Raw genomic sequence first — 6,822 nt, forward strand, 5'->3', positions numbered from 1 at the left:
CACATCCTGGGTGCAGAGCATATGATTTAGTGCCACTCTCAGCAGGCTGGATAGGTGGATGCAAGTCACAGCCTCAGTGGAGACTGCCTTGGAAACTAGGGAGGCTCGGCCTCACCTACAGATCCTTCTGGAAGATGCAGGGATGGGAGAAGAGTGAGGCAGCACAAGGGAGCAGAGGAACTGGCCGCCGATGTCCGAGCAGTGGCTCCGCTGTGTGCATTTTGCCGTGTGTCATCCGGGAGTCAGCGCTCTGTGTGCTGGCCCTTCTCTCCCCGGGGTCAAGCATGGTTTGATGTCGCATGTTTGGGGAGTGAGTAGACCGGGGTGGTCCGGGGGCAGCAATGGTGGGGTATTTTCTAACCAGAAGTTTGGGCCTCGGGCTCATCCATGAGCCAGAAGGGGCTTTCTGGTGTTTCAATGGAGCCTATTGAAGACAGCTGCAGAAGAAAGTAGCCTCGGTGATGTCACAGAGGGGAAGGGCAAGTGCCCGCCAAGGACAGACACAGCGCGGACCATTGTGTGATGACTGAGAATGTATTGTGGGCAGGGTGAGCTGCGCTCTGGCCCCCGAGTCCGCCTGCTGATGGCGGCGCGAGGCATCGCAGGAGATGCCTCCGATGGGACATGCGCAACGGGGTGGCGAGGAGGTGCGGAGGACTCTAATCCCTTTGCACTTACTGAACTGCCGCGGCCATTCAGGCTCGGGGTGCGTGCCAGAGACGACCTGGCTCGCAGGGAGTGCCCGATTTGGGGGAACGAACGCGCACATGCAGCATTCTGATGTCATGACACCGCGTGGCACATGCGGCAGAGGACTCGTGATGGTGCCCCCCGGGGACCGGGCTCTGGGCTCCAGGGAGTGCAGAACGCCCCACCTGCACTGCACCTCCTGCACCCACTGACCCTCTGAGGAAGACAGCTTGGCTCTCCCACGTTACAGATGCGGCCGCTGAGGCTTCCAGAGGCCAGGCGAGTCCTCTGAGATCCCGCGGCAACCAGGGGCAGAGCTGAAATTCCAGTCCGTGATATGTGAGCCTCGAGGCTGTTTGGTGAACTCTTTGCTTGCTGGTGCCTCTAGTTAAAGGCAGAGACAGAGGCGGGAACAGTCAACTCTTCCCCAAGACTTCGGGCGTGGCTGCAGCAAGGCCATGATCATCTCCATACATCAGCGGGCATGTAAGGAACGGAGGGCAAGACAGGGGCATTCGTGGCAGAGAGAGAAGCATGTTCCGAGGCCAAGTTCGTTTGGAGAACTCCTACAGATGCTCATTCCATTATTGTCTCCTTCCCAGTCTTCCACTGCAGGGGTCCAGTAATAGTCACAATCACCACTGACTGAGCACCTCTGCGCTCCAGGAGCCAGACCACGTGCTCTGTGTGCTATCCTGAAAGCCCGCAGGAAACTGCCAAGGCAGGTATTGTGACCCCATTTTACAGATGTGGCTACAGGGCTGCAGACAGACTGGAGATATCTCCCCAGGGCCGCACAGTTCATCAGTGACTTTTAAATGCAAGTGTGTCTGTTTCTGGAGCCTGAGCCCTTCACGCCACCAAGCCACCTCTCAAAGTAGGAAAGCCCCTTGACCAGGCGTGGCCTCAGAAGGGAGGGGTCAAGTGTGCTCAGCCTGGAGAGCAATTGCTGGAGCCAGGACCCAAAGGGAGCCAGGACCCGGAGGCAACCCCTTCTCCCTGCGTGCCGCCATGCCCCTCGGTGGGTGCCAGGATGTGGGAAAGTCACTGACAGGTGTGAGAATGTGAGCGCTCCGTATCACTGAGGTGACAACAATTGCTGTCATCACAGAGGTCTGGAGTTCAACCTGATCTTAAAGGCTGAGGAAACTAATGTATTGACCAGGGGCTAGTGGACAGAGCCCAAGGCCTCAGAGACGGAGCTACAGGCTTGACAACCCACATTCTTCCCACATTCCATGCCACCTCCCAGCACTTGCAGCTGGAAATCTTCACCGTGGGTACTTTTTATTAGTTAACTTGCATGAGCAAATCAGTAGCATTTGAATGATTGGCACGTACAGATTTGTTTTGTTTCTCTGCTCATGCTCTAGTTCCCAGGAATGCACAATGCTGAGTGAGGGCATGGCGAGATCCCACTTTAACAGATGGCCTAGTTGTAGCCCAGAGAGATTAGCGGAGCAAGAAGCTTAGAATAACATCTTGAAGACCAGATTCTAGATCTCCTTTGCCCCAGATCCGGCCCTGCCAGGTTGGTGCAATTTTTTTCTTTTCATGTTAATTTCCTCAAAAGTTCACTCTTCTTTCTCCCCCTGACTTTCTGGGTCTCACACTTCAGGTCTATATCTTTTCCGAGTGGCTATTTTCCTCCTGACTGTATCCCTTCCTTGATTTTCCCACTTCTTGCTGAGCTGATTTATAGGCCAGAGTCATCCCCTGGGCTGGGCAGAAAAATAGCAAGGAGACAGATTAATGATCCCCTCAGCACTGCCCAGGAAAATGCCGGCATGGGCGTGAGACTGTGGTGCAGCGGAAGCTGGGAAACCCTGCATCTGTCGCCAAGGTGCAGCGGGGCTGAGCCTGAACAGGCCCCTGTGGTGCCAGCGCCCGGGCTTAGAGGAAAGGATTTGGGATGGCTCTGACTGTCTTCTCCCACAACCACTTTCCCTTTACCCTTGAGGCAGAATGGAGGCCCTGGGGGTGACAAGGGGAGGACAGAAAGAGGGGCCAGCACAAGGGAATTCCCCAGAGAATTCATGCTCCCAAAGTAGACATGGATTAAAGTTTCCAGATAAAAAACCTTTTCCACATTGCTCCCCCTTCGGAAGCACAATACACCATAAATCTATGCTGCATACACACAGTCACACTCACACTGTCCTGTATGCACACCCACACGCAGGGCAACGTGCTCCTGGCCTCAGACGCTCCTTGCCTTCAGCACAGGGCCTGCCACAGTCAGCAGGTACCGTGGCTGGAAGAGGGGAGAGACACTGGGTCCCCAGCACGCAGTCCCGGCTCCCTGTAAAGTCCTGGTGGACAAGGACGGCTCCCCTCCTTCCTCCTTTTCTAATTATGACAGGCCCCAGGGGGCCCAAGCAGAGGGGGAGGCTGAGTGAGGATGGCAAGTGGGAAAGGAGGGCGGGGGGGGGGGGAGGAAGGGAGGCAGGTGGAACAGACATTTGTTCTGGGGAGAAACAAGCACATGGCCAGACGCAGAGTGGCCACAGGGCCCCTTCCCTCACCCTCAGGGAGGTGAGCCTGCCAGGGTCCCGCCGCCATGCCTGCCGTGGGGCCCCTGCAGTGGAATAGGGGAGAGCCCCAGGTCTGAGCTTCAATAGGAGGCTGATTGGTCTTGGAACCAGAATCAGGTTTAATGTTACTTATTGCTCTGGTCCCTCTGTGAAGCCGAGAGACACGACGGGTGCTGTCGTGACCCACATGACGGGAGCCTGAGCTGACTGAAGCCTGTGCATGAGGCAGCACGATGCAGGCACTGGCCCAGCGCGCGCTTTGCTCCTCTGCCTCCTCGGAGGAGGACTGGCTTTGTCTTCCGCTCTCGGGGCCGGCATATATTCACAAGGACCTCTTGCAAGTGAACACACAGAGACGCACAAAGTTATCCCTCACCATTTATGAAACGGATTCATAATCACCTGATCTAATTGAACGAATTTCTGTTGCCGGGACCCGTATTTGCCAGGCACTTTGCCAAGCACTGGGACGCAGGTCTGCGTGAGCCATGTCTTGGCTTCCCAGAGCCCGTGGTCTAGCAGAGGTGGCCAAAGGGAAGCTGACGGGCTATGCTATTTCACGCACGGTCCTGTGGACCCTGTTAGGCCAAGGACCATGGGATGGAGGGAGCCTTCTGCTCACTCACCGCCAAAAACAGGAGGATAAGCCTGGTGAGGAGCAATTCTCTATGGCATCTATGTCTCTTTCTCGGCAGCTTTTGGTTAATCCAGTGTCCCAGGTCCATTCTCCTCCCCAACACTCAGAATGAAATGAAAATGTCAGGTCCTCTCCAGACAGAATTTCCTCTCTTCCCAGATCTGTTTTATTGTGCTCATGCAGACTGCCCAGCCAGAGATTCGGAAAGAACAACTATTCCAGTTGTGTAAAATGTGATTAAAGGAAGTGCCAGGCCTTCACATGCGCCTTTCACTGAATTCTTGCCTTGTGACCCTTGCTTGGGCTGACAAGCATCATAGATCTACTTGATACCTCTTGTGCTAAAATAAAATGTCTAGTCAAAAGTGCTTAGAATCCCTCAAGGCTGGAGTTGACTAATGATGTCATTATTCCTTGGGGCCTGGCACTATTTTTAGGATGACCATTTCCTCCCACATTAAGACTCATTAGGATTTTTTTCTCTGTAGTACTCCACCCACACAACAGAGGTCATACACAGAGACCAGGCCTGGTCTGGGCCTGAGGCAGGTCCCTCACCCTTTCTGGATAGCTGAGTTCCAAGTAAAGCCACTTGGAGCTGAAAGAAGGTTTTCCTCAAGGGAGGGAGACTAAAACCAAGGTCAAGGGCACTCTGGGCTGGGCCTTCACCAACACAGTCCACTTGCCGATATCGAAAGGGCCAGATTTATACCATCTATGCCCCATTTACCTCTTGTCCCTTCATACTTCTCACTTGTTAGCCAGTTTAAGGCATTTCCTGCTTGGCTCAAATGACAGGGCTGAAATGGCTTTGCAAATATTCTATCATCTGCAAGACAAATTCTCTGTACTCCAGGGCAAGGCAACCTGTACTATGCAAGGAGAAGCATTAATCTATTATCAGCATCAGCTTTGCAGACGGATGAACCTAGGTTCAAATCCTAGGGTTACCATTTACTGGCTGTGTGACCTGGGGCAAATTTCTTAATATCTCTGAGCCTTATTCTCTTCATCACTAAGGGGAAGACAATAATACCAACTTTATAGGCTTGCTGTTAAAGAAGAAATAAGAAACTAGAGTCCCCAATATAAGGAAAACACTCACTAAATGCAAGTGTTATTATTTATGATCATCTCTAGTATTATTATAAATCAACAATCTACAAATTTGAAACCCAAAAGGCTCTAACTACTGAAAGATTTTTCATAACTCATTTGGCCGTAAAGCCCGATCTGAACTGACCTGAGTGTCTTTGCAGACCTCATTTATCCCACTTAGAATGAATTCCTGCTACGCAAATCTGAACTGGTTTTTCCTTACAAGTCACCCCTGCCCCAGACTCTGCCGGGGTTATCACATAACATACAGTAACACTATCCCATACTATGTTTCTAAAATCTAAAAAATTCTGAATTCTGAAATACATCTGGCCCCAAGGGAGCTTGATAAAGGTTGTGGCCAGTATTCTTTTTCAAACCAGACAAATCTCACAGTGCAGGACCCAAGCCACTACTATGTTTCCCCAGCTAGGAAAATACAGGAAGTGTCGATGTCCTTACTGGCTGTAAAGCAGTCACGCATCTCCGTGAAAAATCGTGGGAGCCCCCAGGCAGAGAAGTCTGCCTACTTTGCCATTCACAGATCAAATCTGTTTCTAAATCCAGACTGTTGATTCCTGGCAAATCTGGACAGAAAAGGCAACACAAGCAGCCTGGAGTCTTATGTCCCTAAATACATTATGCCCCACATAAGTAGCACTTCTATGTACTGAGCCCCCACTATGCGCCAAGCCCTTTATATACTCCCTAAACTTACAGCGAGAACAAAGAAGGCTTTATCATTCCTGCTTTGCAGACTTGTGAGTGGAGAAACAGAGAGGGTGGGAACTCAGACAAATCCCCAGGATGGGTTCCAAACCACCGTTTTTTCCTCCAGAGCACTGCTTGCTGATGTAAGGACCAAGGGCAGGCCCCCAAGATGTGCCCTTGTGACATGCAGCTTATTTTGAGCTGAACACCATCAAGGCCCAAAAGACTCAGAAAGAAACTTTGACCTCGCACCCCACAATTGCTTAAAAAGAATTTAGCTGGAGGACCTGCTCCAGGAGAAAAGCCATCATCTTAGACAGCTGTGTCACAGTGCACACACTAGGGGTGGTGGACAGGGAGGCCTGTGGCTGAGTCTGTCAAAAGTCCTTGCTGTGCCCGTCATTGTTATTGTGCGGCCCAGCGAATATTTGATTCTCAAACAGCTTCCCTTTTCCTTTGAGGTCTCAGACCCCTACCCCCTTCTCCTTGGTTCAGGATGACATACAAACCTCAGTGTCCCAGACTGTCTTGAGAGCCTGTGTCTGTGGCTTCCCCATATGTATGTAATTAAACTTTGGGGTTTTTTTACCCCCCGTTAATCTGTCTCATGTTAATTTGATTCTTAGACCAGCTAGAAGAACCTTGAGGGGTAGAGGAAATTTCTTCCTCCCCAACACTGACTCTCATAGAACCGTAGGAAAAGGAAAAAAAAGAGGAATCTTATTTTACATTTATTTTAAGTGTGTAACATTCTTTCTTTAAAGACCCAGGCCTTAAATAGGGAGCCAGTGTGCCAGTTTGGGAAATAATAATGAGCTTCTCTGGTGCCAAAGGGTCTCTAAATACCAGTATTCTCAGAAAATGACATTGACCTGCATTGCCCAGCCCAGCCTGTTCTTCATTAATCCTTCCTTAATCTCCCGAAACTCTACTGGTGGGAGGGGTGGTAGGATTGCAGCCGTGGGGGAAGTGGTTGTGGTTGAAGTGGGGGAGGCGCTCTGAACCAGTGTTCCGCATTTGATCTGATGAGATCATTGGCGGGGAGGCCAAGAAGAGAGATCTGGTAACCTTGGCCCTGAACCCACTGGTAAGCAAGTGTTCAGGGCTTTGCTTCTCCAGTACACAGCGTGCTAGGTCCGGCACAGGCTCTGT

General features: G+C 51.4%; 1 long non-coding RNA gene across 1 annotated transcript; it reads left to right on the forward strand.

Moving 5' to 3' along the window:
- The first annotated feature begins 591 nt into the window (after window positions 1-591).
- LOC140850243 (uncharacterized) lies at window positions 592-4,109 on the forward strand. Its single transcript, XR_012132927.1, has 3 exons — window positions 592-1,966; window positions 2,064-2,221; window positions 3,379-4,109. It is a non-coding gene; the product is annotated as an uncharacterized lncRNA (long non-coding RNA).
- Window positions 4,110-6,822: the final 2,713 nt, after the last annotated feature.

This window comes from Manis javanica, chromosome 6 (genome assembly GCF_040802235.1).
Source record: "Manis javanica isolate MJ-LG chromosome 6, MJ_LKY, whole genome shotgun sequence".
Lineage (NCBI taxonomy): Eukaryota > Metazoa > Chordata > Mammalia > Pholidota > Manidae > Manis > Manis javanica.